Genomic DNA, 17,360 nt, shown 5'->3' with positions numbered 1-17,360 from the left:
AACCACCTTGTTACCAGCCAGCTCGGTGTGGGCGTGGAGCCGCACGGCAGGCACAGAGCGCTCTGTGTGCAGGTTAGCCGGATCATCCCACCCGGCTGAGCCACGCCGAATACACCTTTCACTGCTCTACCCAGAAAAAGGGCCAGAATTGTTTGGCCTCCCTAAAACTTCCTGAGACTTCCCCCTGATTGCTGCAGAGGCTGCAGGTTTGGCTGTTATCTCCTTCCCTCAATCTTCATCCTAATCCTTCCGTCTCTCCCCTGTTAGCGTCCTCAACATTAGCTCTCCTGAGAGACTTTAAGAAGGCTGTTTTGAGAGGCAAACACTCCTGTGCTTCTCTCATTTCCCACTCCTACAGGTTTGTCTCACGTCAGCCAGTTTTTACCAAGGTAATCAGCTGTGTCCAGCTTCCAGGTGTCTGCTATACCCAACACCTGTGCTGTTTTCCAAGATAACCCACTCATTCAGCATCGCTGTTTCCCAAAGGATTAAATCAATCGGGCTGCCTAAATTGGAGCAGAGGGAGAAGGAGCATCGACGAGACGAAGAGTACAGGCATTTCTGAACATCTAGCTGGGATGTAACACGTGGCAGACCTGATTCACTGAGATATCTGCAAAAAAACGTTAGGTAAAGCACCAAACGCAGAATACTGCATCTAAAAATCACACCTTTAAAACCTATGCGAGGCAAGAGAGCGCTTACACAGCGATAGCAGGGAAGAACATCCACTCAACCCGTAATTATATTAATACTTCTCAAACTGCCGATTTTTAATATACCCTAAAATGCCCTGTGTCCACTCATGTTACTCTGAAAACTCATGTGCTTCACGATGCTTACAGTAAATAAAAAATACATTTGCTAGGAAACTGTAGGATAAGAGAGACGCTGATATTCTCATGTCATTTGAGAAGTTTTCTTCTTCTATATCAGCTTATGTTTTATGTTCTAAAGCATTTGGGTAGGGTGGGATTAGGAAGGGAGACTATTTGTCTGGGGAATTTCAAAGCGGTGAACTTGGCTATTAAGGGAATATAAATTCTCTCCCAGCTTGTTGCTAGACCCACAATTCCCACTGTGGGGTGTCAAACAGTGACAAAACGTGAGTCAAAGTCCAACGAGATTAACATAATAAAAGCAAAAAGATTTCTCCTCAGAGTTACGTGGAAAAGGAGCGGGGCCTGCAAAGGTCCCTTCAGGGAAGGCTGCGTCTGGACAGGTCAGTATTTCGTAACGTCTGGGGAAATGTTTGCTCTGAGGCCCAAGTCACCCCCATACGAGCACACACCTGCTCCGAGGAGACACAGGAATTCAGTGCTAACGAACCAGATGCAGCAATTTACGAGCGTGGCGTGAAAAGACCCACAAAACCTGGGTTATTTCGGAAAGTTTCAGAGCCCCCGCAAAGCAGGTGGAGAGAAATTGAAGCCTCACCTCTTCCTCATTTGATCACTCAAGTTCCTGAGTCTTTTGCAGAACTAACGAGGGAACGGCTGCTGCGTGGCTGCATCCCTGCGCTGCGCGGCCGGGGCTCCTCCCGTGGCACCCCACAGCACCCCAGCTGCAGGGGGAAGGTGTACACATGCAGGGTTCTCCTCCCCTGAACTCCGATCTTCTCCATTCACATGGCTTCCAAGAAACTCAAGTACCTCCGTAAGAAAGGACCTCGGTTGCTCCGAGTTTCCTCTGTAGACTGGTAGCATGAACAAGGTAATGCAGGGGGAGGTTGCTTTACAGATTTTCTAAGCCATCCCTTCACTTGTCCTCCAGCTTCCTTTGTTTTTCTTTTTTTTTTTTTTTTCCACTCACCTAACACTTGATCTAACTGTGATTATGAAGACTGGTTTGTCTGATTGCAAAGTCTCAGTTTCCAACCAGCCGTGGTTGGCTGTGATCAGGATGCAATGAATTCATTTCAGAATTGCGGCTGGGAAGATAAACACACACACACAACAACACTGTGCCTTCTGTCAAGCTTTGAGCAGAGGCTTTCCTACATGCACCCTCCAGGGCTGCACACCCCATTTGCATCTTTCCTCTCCAACACCACAGACCTAAGAAAAACTGGTCAAAACTAACCAAGAGAGAGATCAGCACAAGCATCCTGTTGCTAAGAAAGGCTTCCAGCACAGCTATGTTAGGAATGGGAGAGCTGGTGCCTTTCACAGAGGCAGAAATTCGGAGTTTTAGCCTTGCTGTCCTGGCTCCTGGTCCTGCAGAAACTCAAGGGACCAGACGCTGCATCCCTGGGGTCAAGCCAACGTTGTGAGCTACACATGGTGCCTACTGATTCATAACCCAAGAGAAAACAGGAAAATAAAAAAGCAAAGAAGACAAAAAAGTTCTTATCTATCTGACCTTACCACCCCCACAACCCTTCTTTCTCTGCCATCCAGAGGATGCACCCCTCTGACTAAAACCACGTAATTTAAAGAGCAGGTAACACAGAAACGTTTTACCACACACCAAAGCAAGCTCTACTCGCTGCTGGCTACTCAACACACAAACAGATGAAAAAATAAAAACACAAACAGTCTGGGAGCCACACCATCACATGGGGAAGAAAAGAGCGTCAAATCGGTCAAAATGGCTGAAACTAAGCTGCCCGGTTTCAGTTCTAATATAATTTTGATGCATGGAGTGCTCAGTTCTCTAAAATCTGATGCAGAGGAAGATATTTTTAGGGCTCTAGCGTCAATAAAGCAACTACATTGTAATAACATCCTTAGCTTTAGAAATCATGAGGTGCAGATAAAAATATCTCTTAAAACATGTTTTAATGTGCTTTTTCTGTTGTTTTAATTTCAGAATGCACGTGTAATAACTTGTTTGAAGCCAGAAATGCCTCAGAAATGGACCCTCGAGTGAATTAGAATGAAAATATGAATATATATTTTAAAGGTTACTGGATCTTACAATAAAAAATCACCAGGTCGAGCAAGATGGCAATTATCTGCCCAGAAAGATGCTGATGAACTTGTGTGATGCCACGTTCAACCCTCCTGCTGCTCATACACTGTTCTGAACTCCTATAGTTGTGGTAGAGGACAAAGAAATGCTGGACCCCAGCTCTCCCTGCTCGACTGCTGCTCCCCTAGTTACTATTTTACAGTTCACGCCTCCAGAGTCCAAGCCCTGCTTTCTCTCGAACCACTTCAATCCTGATCTTTACTCAGGTATCTAAATGAGGGTCTCGCACAAGCGATTGCAATGAGGAGCGTGTGGCCCCAAGTTCGTTCTTGAGGAACCGCCTGGCTCGCATAATGGCCGTCCAGGGCAGCAAGCGGAGTCATCACTGGGAGCATCTGCCCCGGCTCGTGGTTTAACTGACAGGAAACCCAGGCGGCGATACCCGGGCTGAGGCACAAGCGGTGCCTCAGCGCGCCTCCGGCTCCCCCGGCCGGGCCCAGCCTCCTGACAGGGCTCTGCTGCCTCACACAAGGAGGAGGAGCTCGGAGACTCCTTCTAGAAAAATAAAAAGTGAAATAAGAGGTGCCCGCGCCTCAAAGACTGAAAAGTGAAATATGTTGAGCTGGTCAGCTGGATGGGGGGGAGTAATGAGGTTGTGCTTGTCACAACATGGCCCCTGAAGGCCTCAAGTTCTGGCCACCAAGTTCTTCTCCACCACAACCATTCGCAGATCCTTTGGCATTTGGCCTTCCTCAGACAGGCTTTTAAGCCACCAAGAAACCAAGCGGTTGGGTTTAGGTGAACAAGCAATCCAGCAGAAACCTTCAGAGCTGAACCACAGCCCCAAACACGGCCCCAGCTGGTCTCCCTCGTGGGACCATCCCGTCCTACAAAAGGGGACACTTTGGGAGATCCGCAGGGATCCTACCACTAACACCTCTACCTTCCATAAAGGCTGAGGAACCACTGAGGACCAACAGGAGAAGCACAAAGAGTTAACAGGGCCTAAGGAAGCAAAGTTAGACACCACAAAGTTTCAGCAAAAAGCAGAAACTCCTGGCAGTGCAGTATCTGGTTTTGGCGGTATTTACAAGACAAGCAACATCCTACGCTCAGCCTCCTTAAGTCATCTTCTGCTCTGCCCCAAGTAGCCCCATAACATCAACTGTCAGAAAAAAGCTCCTCAACCAGCCCCAAAAACTATCCCTCCAGGTAGGGGGGGTAGCTATCAAGATGGCCTCATATCCTTCCCTCACGAGCAGCCACCTTTTTCTGTCACAGCGGTAGCAAAACCTCTTCTGAGCTCAGTTTTTATATCTCTGCAGGGTCGCCCACTGACACCGTAGAAGACGTATCACTTAAAGCACTTAAAGTAGCTGATATCTAGGAGATTTAACTATTGACTACTACTACAGTCCAGGAACATTTTATGTGTAAATTCAGACGCAGTTAAAACAAACAAACAAAATAAAAGCCTTAACTGGACTTCTTGGAGCTTCTGGCATTTTACCCTTTAAGGAACCAAGGGTTTCCACCCCCCCAGTGCTCTCCGCTCCCCACCCCAGGACGGTTCCTGAATAAAACTGCAGACAAACGGTGAATGGCACTTTTACAAGAGCAGCCATCTCAAAGTCAGTGCTTTGCTAGTTCTTGAAGACACCCAGGCTCCAAAATCTCCTGATTTTTAATTAGGAAACTGTTCTGTAACTAGGCTCCTTTGACAAGAGCCTGCTTTGTCCCCAGCTTTCTGTGTGTCTCCATCTGAGCTCTGTGACCAAGGCAAGACTACACATCCCTCCATGTCACGGGGCCTGATCTATTCACGTCCTTCAAAGTCAGAAGCCCTAAACAGGGCCCATCACAAATTGAGAGAAAGCCTCAGGAAAAACGCATAAAAGAAGCTCGCTTCCGAAACATTTGGAAGTCCGCTTTTGACACAAGTCCACCCTTGACAAATACTCGAGTAACCCCAAACGAACAACAAATTAAAAAACGTACAAAGAAATGGTTGCTCAAAAGCCTTTCAGAACAAAAAGAAAGCCTTGCAGCATGATCTGAACCTTACTAAATTCTGCTGGATTGGCAAAAGGACTTAGAAGAGGACAGAAAAAAAAAAAAAAAAAAAAGTATTTTCCATCTCAGATTCCAACAATACTATGTAGCCAACAGCATTTTATAGATTTGCTTCTCAGTTTGTAAGTCACGTTGGTCATATCTTGCAACATGTACTGGCAGGATTCAGTGTTTTCCTACGAAAACCGGGGTGGCAGATGTTGACACCGATCCAGCAATGGTTTGCTCTCGAGCTGGATATTCTTTTTTAACCCTGAAAGTTCATCTGTGCCCTGCTAACGAGCCACAGATATTACAGCAAACAAAGTTTCCTATGTCGTTATTTTCGTGGTATATTGTATTAGCATAACACGAGCACGTCACTAAGCATAATGCAAAGTATATTGTTTATACACTATTAAATTAGTCAAAAATTAATGTAGCACAAGTATAGGGCTAGAATAACGGTAAGAGTGTTCCTTTATGAGTCACTGTCAAACTGGGGCAACTAAAGACTGTCTAAATTTTCAAGGTTTGTGTGTTTTAACAAAAAAAAAAAAACAGAAAGAACAACATTGTGGTATCTGCATTTATAAAAATCAAGAAAGCAAGGCAGAAATAAGGATTCCTTAATCCTTACAAAGTTGAAAACTCATTCCTTGAAGAAGCTGCTGCAGCACGGCACCACCACGATGCTCCGAGGAGCCTGCTAAGACACTTCTTCAGCTACCTCGGTTACAGCTAAGAAGGGAGGAGTGGTCTCCGCAAAACTCCTTTTCCTGCAAAACAGCTCTGAGTCAACTTGTTTTGTGCCTCCAGAAGTGCTAAGCCGACTGCCTTGCTCCCGCTGTGTTTTTCCGGGTAGGTAGGAGGAATCACGCCTCAGCGAAGCGCCGCGTAGAGAGGAGCAAAAGCGAAACCAAGCGAGGCGACATCCACTGACCAGCCTCCCCCAGGCACCCAGAAACCAGCTGCATCCACGGATTTCTCTTCCCCCCCTTCGCCAGAAGGAAACGTGACTTTTAATCCTACGGTGTCCCTTTAATAAACATCCCAAAGAAGACATTTTCCAGATAACCAAGGAATTTTTTACAGTGTTGACTTACCGAGCAGAGCACAGTAACCAGCTTATAACTGTTTGCACTGCGAGGCAGTACAGTGCAATGAGTTAATAATTTATCGCAGCACAGCTCCTGGCAACTGCCCATAATCAACTTTTCAAATTCTTCCCAGTTTTTAGAGGTTTTGCAAGAATACAGCATCCCTGGAGCTTCAGCCCTATCTTCACGTTTTCCAGCTGAGGTAAGAGCTTTGATCTTCCCCAACACCTGCTTTTCTCTCGGACCGTTTCAGGCTCAGAGCAAAGGTCATCATTTCATTTCAATAACCCGATTTAGCAGACAGGAATAACTAGAATATTTCTACCAAAGCAAGATGGTAACAACATTCTTTCAGAAAGCTGCGGCAGCACAGTTCTCAACCCCGTGTTTCCTTCCCCCTCTTCTCCCAGAAGGAAAAGGAACAAAGAAGACCAAGCTTCGCCCTCCACCCAAAACGTTGCAGACTTTTACTCAGACGTTCCCCAACCAACACATAAAAATCTTTTCCTCCCTGTTTCTCTTACCAAGACGTATCCCACTACATAACTTCCAACAAAACCTAATTTATCAGTGAACAAACCCCTCTCGGCCAGAAGGATCTAGATGTATGCTTCAGACAATTCATTTGGAAAACAAGCTTTTAATGGTTTAAAATGAGGTACCCAGAGATCTCTTCACAACATGCTCTCTTCACTGAAGCTTTGGCTGCGGGCAATTGCCCTGTCCCAAAGAAAACTGTGCTAGTTCATCCTCCCCCTTATTTTTGAGCCCCGTGGTACGAAAAATCCCACAAAACGCCCAGCTCCACCGCTCCTAAATCAGTCCCAGCCTGCTTCAGCCAACGAGCCAGGCAGCTTTGCATGGCACAAGCCCTCATTTGCTAACGTGGCTGCTCTTAGCCAAAGCAGATAAGGCATTGCTCACCCGAACAGTTCAGACTGTGGATGGGAGGGGAGGGCAATAAAACACGGGGTAAAACCCATGGTACCACAGAGGGAAAAAAGAAGGTGGTACACCAAGCAGCGGGGAGGCAGCTGCAGGGGTAATCTCACAGCCTCAACCTCGGCACAACCATGCTAAGTTTGAAACAAATTAGCCTGGTGCAAGCTTGCAAGCGCACAAAAACACACGTCTAGAGTTGAAATCCCAACTCCAGCTCAACCTGCTGCTGAGTGAAGAAGCTAAGGGCCGCAGCAGATGCCACCTTGCTGAAGGGGAGCTGTAAGGGTTTACCTCTGAGCAAAACTCGCTCTCTCCAGAGCTCCCTTCTGCGCTGCAGGGCACATCCATCCACCTGAAGCACCGCTGCGTGGGTTTAACAGGCCGTGCGGTGCAGCAACGAGGGTGGTTACGCCTGTAACCTGCAGTTCTGAGTAAAAACCAGCAGCTGGGGTCAGGCCCAAGCACATTTGACGTGCACGTCAGCCTGGGAAACACAAGCTGCAGCGACAGCGGCGAGCACTGGCATCACTTCCCCAGCCAGGCTGCAGGCACCGAGCGCGTCCACGACAGGCGGAGCCACAAGAGCTTCTCCAAACGCAGCAAAAATGAACTCACAAAACCTTCCCACTGATTTTTTTTTTTTTTTTTTGTTCCCAACAGGCTTGCAAGGGGACACGGGAGAAACCCAGCAGTTCACACCCACGTGCAGATCAGGATCAGTAACTTTACAAAGCCTGGCAGCACAAGCTAACAAAATCTTCCCTAAGTTCACCTGAAGACAGGGCACGTGTAAGAGAAGCTTCAAACATTGCAAACACCAGAATCAATCCACAAAATACATCCTTTCTACTAAAAGGCTTAAAAGCTATTGCATCTTTTCTGTAACTATCCCTGCTGTTTTTAACATGGAGTCCTTGTTCTGCAGCTTGGCAAAGGTTTCCTGACATTTGTTACTGTTGAGAATTATTTCTAGTCCATTGCCACCGAAGCACCATTTCACACAGCTCGTTTGAGGGATCATATTAAAAGACAATTAGCTTTTCACAACAACCAATGGTCAAATATTGTATTACCTAAAACGTATATAATTACCAGAAGTGCACATTTAGGACATTTTTCTACCAATGGTAATTATCTTCTCGGTTTTCCTCAGGACACCCCCCCTCCTCCCCAGTCCGTTTGTACACGGTCTGAATTACTGGCTCTCTACACTGCAGCTCCATCAGACAAAATTTTACGTCTCTTAGGTGCTTCAAAAGCAACTTTTTAGTGTTGTTTTTAGCTGATAGTGGAAGAAATACACTTTTCAAACTGAAAAGGTTCGGTATTTTTTAAAAAGCTGCAAGCTCTACCTAGTTTCGAGTTCGCCTGCCTGCTGTTTCTCAACACAGAGAGTTTCATTTTCATTCATATGTCTAAACCACCTTTTGGAAAGAAAAAAAGTCCCCAAACAGACACTTCCTCTCCGCAGTTCCTTCTTTTCTCTTTTTGAAATAAACAGAAGTATTTAAAACAAAAAAAAAAAAAGGCAGGATTCCACTCTCTGAATACCAGAGCAGAGAGAGCATCTGGAGAGCCCTGCTGAGCTCCCAGATCTCCACGAGCTGGCTTAGAGGTGCCTGTGGCCAGCAAAGCAAACTCTTGCCGTTTGTGTAGGTTTGCCACACGCCCTGCTCCACGGCACGTAAATGTTTAAATTATTTTCTTCATAGCTAAGTCCCTCGTTCAGCTCCCATGCTTATTTTACAGGCATTGTTACAATTTTTGACTAGCTATGGGGAGCAAATAGTTTACAGAGGCTCTGGAGAGGGGAAAAAAAAAAAAAACAGCACGGAACAGCAAACCTACCAAGAGCAAGGGGGTGGGTAACGTTAACAAACCACCTCCCACTGATATTCCTAGGCCAGATTCTGCCTTCAGCAGGCAACGTCCAAGTCCTAGTGCCTTCAAGGTACGGCTTTCAAGAATGCTGTTCCTCAGAGGGTCTTCTGCTTGGAGAGACAATGTCCCCTAAAAACAAACCGTGCCATCACAGCCTTGGGAAACCGCTCGCTAGCTCCAAAACTATCTAGTGGGGCACACAGACAGAGGAGAAACCGAACAGCACCCTGGTCAGCTTGCTTTTAACTTGAAATTGAGTCTCGGTGGAAGAGCAGGTTAAACATTAATCCCCTGACAGTGGTCAGCCCTAGGTATCACAAGTCGTAACCGTAGTTTCACAACCGCACGTTGCCGTTTCTTTCCCCGGCTGCAATATAAAACTGAACAAACACTGCGATAACTGGGAACCGGGGAACAGCACAAGTGACTTGATACAACGCTTGTGAAAGCAAAGGAGCTTTCTCCCAACCTGCCGGTTTCACGAAGGGCCAAAATACCCCGTGAGAAACATCAGGAATTCTAGCAAAACACAGAGACTGCTGAAACTGTATGTGCAGCCACAGTATGTATTAATGTGCTCTTTTTCTTTCAAGAGCTGACGCAGTTTGCATGCAGCTCACCCCCCTTCTTCCATTCTGAAAAAGTCTCGTATGGCAAAACATTTCTACTGAGCTCACTTCAGAAGTCAAACCACCACCACGCAAGAAGACAAATTAGGTAAACGTGAAAGAAGCTCTCAGACAAAGTCAGGAGACAGTGCGTTAACAGTAACCACTCAAGAAGTGCAAAACATGCCCTTCAAAACACAAAAATATATGTATCCGGTATATTCACACAGAAATGTTGATGATTAGCTAAATATAGGGTGTTCTGGAAATAGCCTAAAACTAATTATAGAAGCAAACAGTGACATTCAATCCATCTAAAAGCAACTCTTTCCCACAGTTTCCAACCTATGTATTTGGGATCCTTATTCCTAGCACATTAGCTGAGCTGTACAAAATTTCTCCACGATACATGAAAAAAGGGTTGTGCATCCCTTTTTGAGAACTGAAGGCAGCTCGGAGGCTAACAAAATGGGCATCGTCTCCACATTAAGATCCTCACCCAGCCCAAAGTCAGCCCTGAGCCAAGGTGAGCGATCTCCTTCAGGCCAGATAAAGGACTGCACAATCCATCCCTAAAGGCAGCTGTGAGGTATTTAAGGCCTAAAACACATCCAGGTAAGCATGCATAAGCTTCAGTCCCTATCTAACGGGATCCGTTAGCACACAGACTGACACAGCCGGGGGGGTTTGCCCGAAGCCAGGCCCATACTGAAGAACAAACCATTTTTACCCCTGCAGAGCTCAGCCCCTTCGTGTCAGGGGAAGGAGAAAGTCCAGAGCATTTCACATCGCTGCTGCAGACTTTTGATAAGCAAAAGACCTCCGATTTCAGTACGTATAGTCTCTCAAACGCTTTATCTGGGAAGGACCATTTAAATAAGATTTAAGAAGGCAAATAATCTCTAAAGCACATCAGTGGCATTAAGAGGATAAGGAGGGTAAATCACTGGGGTATCGCCGCTAAGTTTCGGCACTCACTGAGCGGGGCATAACCAGGGCTGGAAGCATGAACTCCACCTCCTGCCACTCCTCTACTGAATCACTCCAGAGGAAAGTTCTTGCTGCTCTTCGCACACCCAACAAAACTCAAGAGAGTTACCAAAACTGTCAGCAAAACCAACAAAATCTGCCAGGGAAATCCGAGAAACTTTTAGTAACACTTGCAAGAAGTGAAAGCTGTTTTGGAGATCAAAGCTTCTTATCTGATACAAGGGTAAATCCTGAATTTATGTTACAGAGCCTTTGCTAGCAGCTCACCTAGCACAGGTCAACTGTAGTCCCCACCCTTGAACACAGCTCTGCTGAAAAGAAAGAGAAAGGCATAGATACACCTCGTGCATTTTTCTCAAGCACACAAGTGTCCGAAGAGGAAAGCACAACACCACCGAAGCATGAGTTTGTAGCAATACTGAAACATCAGGCTATACTAGGCCAGCAACATTCTTAAAATCTGTGTTTTTTTTTTTTTTTTTCCCTTCTCTTCTCTTGTTTGAGTGCCAAGATCATGGACTTGGCAATTCTATTAGTCAGCGGATGAAAAAAAAAAAAAAAAAAGAAAGAGCACATCAGAAAACAGGCATTTCTGTAAAAGCATGGGCCTGGAAATAACGTCCAAGCTAATTGGCATCTTATGATACCACTCCCATGGCTCATCTCTCATCAGCCACAAATCCAATCCAAATAGAAAGATCCCTGCCTAAGGGAGGGGGGTGAGGGAGAGAAAAGGGGTTTCTCTTTTTTTTTTTTTCCTGAGACAGAAACAAACGTAGTCCTGGCATAGCCCTTGCCCGGCAGCAGAGGACAGCCTGAACATGGCAGCCTTGCCTTCAAAGAGGAGCTGCTCCTCCGCGAAGCCCTGCTGAAGGGAAAGCAGCGGCAGCTCCTCACCCTTTCGCACAGAAAATAAGCTCTGCCCAAGATAAGCAGCTGGGGCTTGGGAGCCGACTTAGGGCTGGATAGCTGAAACGTCGAGGCTGGCTGTCTTGATGGGGTCCGGGACACAAAAAAAATAAAATAAAAAAAAAAAAGAAGCGGAGGAAAGAGGTAAGGAAAGCGAGGCTCACGCTCTGTCGGCTTTGAGCGCGGCAGACGGTTGTTACCTCAGTCCTAAGGTCCGAAAATAAAACTCATGATGAAAAAAACGGGAGATGCAAAGCTGTTACAGAATTCTTCAGTAAGCTTCTACCTCCTACTGAAAACATTTTTTTTCCCCAAGCAGTCCCTCTGTAGCTTTATCGTTTCCTCCGTGGATTTGTCAGAGCAAAACAATGCACCAAGAAAACTCCCAAAGGCCTTACAAAAAAAAAAAAAAAAAAAAAAAAAAAAGTTTCTTTACGACAGAAAAAAAATGCAAAACGTAAAATCAAAAGACAGTGACAACACACCATACGGTAAGGTGCAGAAGGAAGATAGAGGCGGTGGCTGGGAAGGGCTTCCGATAAGAGGCTCTCACCCCGAGCATGACCACTTCATGGGCGCTCTCTCCCTCCCTCCCCTGTCACCAGTCACAGCATTAAGCAAGCCTCCATTACGCTGTCAGATACGGGCTGCGGGCAGCAAACGAAACGGGGAAGTATCCCCTCTCTGCCTACCAGTTTGAGCCTCCTGGCACTGCGTTTCCAGAAGATGTTTGGCTTCGTTTCTCAACTGAGAGGCTGAAACACGGGGTCCGAAGTTACCTGCGCGACCCACGCTCCTACAGATCTTAGCGTCCATTTCTGCTCAGCTGCCAACAAGGTGGGAACACTCCTTCGTCCACAAGACTCCAGAAGTATATAATTAAAGAGTACCAAGGTGTTTTTCCTCCACTGAAAGCTGAAAAGTAACTCGGCGCAGCACAACTGCCTCGGGGACTTTCCCATTCGCCTTCCACCACCGCTAACCCCATTTTTATACGTGCCCGGTCCCTCTGCCACAGGCGTGATCCCCATTATCATCACTTCCCAGTAATTCCCAGGGGAAAAGCGAGCACCTGCCCGTTTTTAGGGCTGGCAGGATTTAGCCTGCGCTATTTAAGCAGCACTCAGAGGCTGCTTGGGCAGAAGCAGCGGGGCGTTGAGCGCGACCCACCTTCAGCCCCTCAGAGACCCGTGTTGGGGCAGAGCAAAGGTGCTGGCAGACGAGGAGCTGCTAAAAAAACACCAACACTTCCCGAACTGCTGGAAAACACCGAAAAGGGACACGCTCAACCACGGTCCCTCCACACAGCGCTCCCCTCCCTCCCCAGCGCCGCTTCTCCCCCGTCCCCCCCCCTCCCCGGAGCCCTCCCTGGCAGCGGGGAGCTCCCCCGGGCCCCCCTCGGCGGGGCTGGCAGCGCTCCCCGCGCCCAGCCCGGCACGTACCGGGCCGCCCCGCAGCTCCTCCGTGCACTTAAAATGGCTCCTGCCGAAAGGGGGGGAAGTGGTGCCCGGGCCCCGGCCGGTGACTCACCGCGGGGCCGGGCTGGGCTCGGCCCGGCTCAGCTCGGCTCGGCACGCCCCGGGCGGCGGCCGCCTCACGGCCGGGCTCGGCCCGCAGGTGGCGGCGACGACCCCGGGCTCCGGTGCCCGCTGTGCCCCGCCGGGCAGGTGCGGCCTCGGTGCCCTGCTGGGTCCCCACATGTGTCCTGGCCCCAGGGCAAAGCCCTTTTTGGCACCTCAGCTCGCCCGTCCCTGTCCCCAAGGCCATGTCTTTGCCTCACGTCCTGCCTCAGCCACCCTCATGACGTACAAGATGTCCCACAGCCACTTCTGTTTGGCACCCACCACAGTGCTCACACTACACCCGCCAAAAATATAACCTAGGGAGGACCCCAAATCACCCAGGGAGACACAGTCCCCACATCATTTTTCACCAATTCAGTGAGATCAATGGCACCCACATCCCTCAGGCTTTTGAGAGCATCTCAGTGAACTTCCACACGCTCCTCACCCCTGTAGCACCTCAACAGCTGGGGCTTGTGAGAATATCTCAGTGAATTTCCAGCATGCTCCCCATCTTCCTAACCCAAATGTGGTTCTAAATAAGCACCCGATCAACACAGTCCAGCCCCAAGCCACCCAACATGCAGAGGAAGGCAACTTGAGGGCTGTGGATGGGGCTTATAGATACAGTAAGCGCACAGGTCAGGACAGATTTCTTTCCCTCCTGCGCTGGTGGGAAGGGTAAGCACAAGCAGGGTTTGTAGGCTGGCAAGTGCATTCAACTTCCACTACAAAGCTAATTTCCAGAAGGACAGCGTCCAATGTGCCACTTCAGGACCACAAAGCGTGGGGATGGCATGGCACAGACCCCAAACCGTGCAGACAGGAGGGGGTAACCAGAGGAAAGAAGGCAGCTGAGGTGACTTTGCACACTTGTACCAAGACAGGCATAAAAGCCTTAAGCTGCCTCTAGCAATCAAATGGAAAAAAACTCCAAATATGAGTGAATGCTGCAGTAATTAAACACCCCCTAGTAATAATTAAACATCAGTCCAACAGGTGATTCACTGAGCAAAACTCATTGTCTTAGGGACATTAATATCTCCAACTACTGCACAGGTTCAGTAACTGAGAAGAAAATTCCAGTTTTACTTGCAATTAATTCAGTCCCTACGATATCTTCATGGCACTCAAAGGTAAAAGTGGCTCCCAGTTTACTGTGTAAGGAACAGATACACAGGTATTTTAACAAACATTTTTTATCCCATTACTTTGCAGCCTACTTTAGAGGAAGACTTGAAGAAAACAACAGCAAGCAGAGCAGCAGAAGCATTTTTGTTGTTTTTTTTTTTTTTCTTCTATGATTTACCAAGTAGTCACCACTTAAGTCACCACTCACGTAGCTTCACTACAGCTCTTTATCAAAATGTGTCTTCATTTGTATTTCTCGGGTGAAAAAAGAAACCACATGGAGGAAACACCACAACGTTATTTTAGTCACTGTATATTTTCCACCACTTGTGACAGATGCATTTTTCCCTCTCTCCAGCAGCTTCATTCTAATATAATCTTACTTCTGAAAGCATTTGTTTCTAGCACTTTAAAATCATGGGGCTCTGAGGGGAGAAATCTGACCCAGCTGCTCAGCAGTTACAAGGACGCTAACACAGACATGGGGAGAGCACCATTTTAATTATTAAAGAAAGTCTAATAGTTATGTTTTACAGGGAAAGAAAAAAAAAAAAAAAAAGAAAAGAAAAAAGCAGGAGTCTTATCCAGGTAATCAACCAAATAGAAAAATCATTCAGAGTGATGTATGACCACAAACTATGCAAACATTTTGCTGCTTCTAGGCTAAATCTGGAAGCAATATATATATTTTTAAAAGCTCACACAAAATGCAGAAATATTTAGCAAGAGATAACGCAGGTGGATGTTCATCCCTCGTACTGTATAAGGTTTTTTTCTGATTATGAGCCTGGCTCAGAGAAGTGACCTTGCCCATTGCTGTGATGAGTATCTCTATGAAATTCACACCCCCATTTGCCCCAAAGACATAGCTAGACACTGACCAACAGGGTGGCCAAAGCCAAATCAAACAGCTTTTCCCCTCCATCCCGGCTGCATGTTGCTCACACCGAGCTACTCCCCCCGCTGTTTCCCCGCGCAAATATTTGCGTAGCCGCGCAGTGAAGCGCGCGGGGGAACCAACCCGCCAAAAAAGTTAAGGCTGCACAAATAAATAAATACGGCGTGATCAAATTCTCAAGCTTTCGTTGGCCCCGGCTCCCACAGCCACACGTGCTGAAGGGGACTTCTTCAGGCTGAAGGGAAGACTCCAGCTAGCACCTCAACTCTTGCACCCTTCTCTCTCCTTATCTACACCAAGAAACTGTGCTGGTACTGCTCCAGCATTTTAGTGCTGTGGTCTCTCTGTCCCGGTAGTTGGGACTTGTGGACTGGCACCTCCCTCTGCAGCAGGTGCCACAAAAAACACAGAAACCCACAGCAGTTTCAGTCTAACGCTGCCAAATGCACAATGACCCAAATATTTACAGATGGAGAAATTGCATCAAGAGATTGCAAGGTAACTTGTTCCTATCCACAGATGTCAGATATATAAAAGTTCACTGTTCAGCAATTTCATCACAAATCAAAAGGAGAAAATCAGAACTCAGGGTTTTTGGATGCCTAGAGCGCAGTCCTCACAGCTATCGGTTCTTAACGTGCCCTTTAAGGTATGGTTCAGTGATGTTTTGGTACAGGCTGCGCACAGAGCACAATGAATTTGAGAGGAAACACGCCACTGACTCACTGCAATGGTCACCTGAACTTTAGCTGAATTGTAGGAAATGGAAAGTGGTGGTAAATAAAGCATGTGTTAGACAGGCCGGTGTTCTCACAGGCTGGGAGGGAAGGTAACCTGGTCATCCTACGTCTGATCAGAAGCCTTCAGATAATAAATGCTGTCATCTTTCAAAATACACAAGAGTCTTTTGCAACCCTGTGGTCAGGAAACTCCAAGCCTCCAGAAATTTAAGCCCAAGTTGCAGAAGTGATGAGAGAAATGCTTCAAATGCAATGGATTCACAACCAAGCACCAGAGAGCTTTAACCTCATCCATTTTATACCTCCAGGTTTGCATCCAGTGTTTCCTACCGAATGTGGCAAGACAGCTGCCTTCGCCAGCAGAACAGCAACATCCCACACAGCTGCAAACCCCTGACCTTGCACAGCCTTGCACAAACCCTTCTTGGATCACCTCTGAGGTATTCCTAGGTCACATCTCAGAGATGGCAAGCCTCAAGGACAACCTACTTGCACAGTCACTTTTCCTTGCCCTTTTAAGTTCGTGCTTTCCTCCTTTGGTTACAGGTTTGCCTCTGGTACGAAGCATTACCTTTCAGTATTTCTAAGAATGTTTTTTTAAGATGCAGCTATGCCCTCCTTTCTACTGATAAACAGACTCAGGAGGGGAAGAATTGCAAAAATCCAGGCAGTAAACACAGCTCTGACTCGAGATAGCTCCTGATCCCATCTCAGCCGCAAGTGCCACGCTCGAGCTTCTCTCTGACACTCCTCTACAAACCCCGACCACACTTTTCTCTCCCCCCGTCCTCTCCCTGCTCTGGTTCGGGTCCGCGTGGTACCCCTTAAACCTTCCAGTGACCTGCTTTGACACGTGAACGTGGCAGAAAGCTGACCGAGGTGGGTGGGGAGCATCAGCAGCTCTCTGTGCGGTTAGCGAGTTGAATCAGCTCTGAAAGGGCTGCGATGAGCGAGCACTGCCAGCAAAAGGCAGAGGACCTCCCTTTCGTGGGTGGTAGCGAAGCACCCTGCTAGGCTGGCTGAGCAATAGGGTTTTTCACCCTAAGAATCACAGGATTGCACGTTGGCTGAAAAAAAAAAAAAAAGAGGCGTGTTATCCAGGGGATGATCCAGGCAGGGAGGAGGGACAACCACACCACTTAAACCGGTGACTCTCAGACTGATCCAATTCTGTCTCACCATCCCTCCTCATGCCATTTGTGCATTTGTTTCGAAAAGGGCACTGGAAGTCATTTAGCATCCTAAAAATACACCTGCCAATGGATTTGGTGGAAGTTACATGTTTAGACCCACAGATGAGACAATAAAACAAGGACATCAAAATAGAGAGGACAAATTTACAACCCTTACTACTTCTCTGAGTGGAATTCAGATCCCCAGAAATCATGAAGCAAAGAATGAAATCATGATCTGCAAATGCAGCCAGGAGAAATCGTTGTGCGTCATCTACTATTCTTATTAACCCCAGTCAGACAGACGAACAAGACAGTTACATCCTAAAACACAACTCACTTCTAATTTACCACTTCCCAGTCCTTCATTTGGGGATGCTAAAGTGATCCAGAAAGACCAATAGCCCTTTTAGCTTTAAATACTGTCTCTAGACCCTGTCCCATCATGGCCCATACGACAAA

At 47.2% G+C, this 17,360-nt stretch overlaps 1 protein-coding gene across 4 annotated transcripts in view; it reads right to left on the bottom strand.

The window, feature by feature from the left end:
* ELF1 (E74 like ETS transcription factor 1) overlaps positions 1-17,360 on the bottom strand; it is a 74,276-nt gene that overhangs the window by 39,997 nt on the left and 16,919 nt on the right. Inside the window, exon 1 of one of the 4 annotated variants that reach the window (XM_084510088.1) lies at positions 12,838-12,982. The exons of 1 other annotated variant lie outside the window; for it this stretch is intronic. The gene's annotated coding sequence lies outside the window, so the exon portion shown is untranslated. Of the gene's footprint in view, positions 1-7,298; positions 7,453-12,565; positions 12,684-12,837; positions 12,983-17,360 lie in introns of those variants that run through there. 2 more of the 4 variants (XM_084510091.1, XM_084510090.1) reach the window with 2 other exon arrangements.

The sequence above is a fragment of the Aythya ferina genome, assembly GCF_964211825.1.
Source record: "Aythya ferina genome assembly, chromosome: 1".
Taxonomy (NCBI): domain Eukaryota; kingdom Metazoa; phylum Chordata; class Aves; order Anseriformes; family Anatidae; genus Aythya; species Aythya ferina.
Note: the sequence above shows the minus strand (reverse complement) of the source record. Positions and strands in the feature narration are given on the sequence as shown.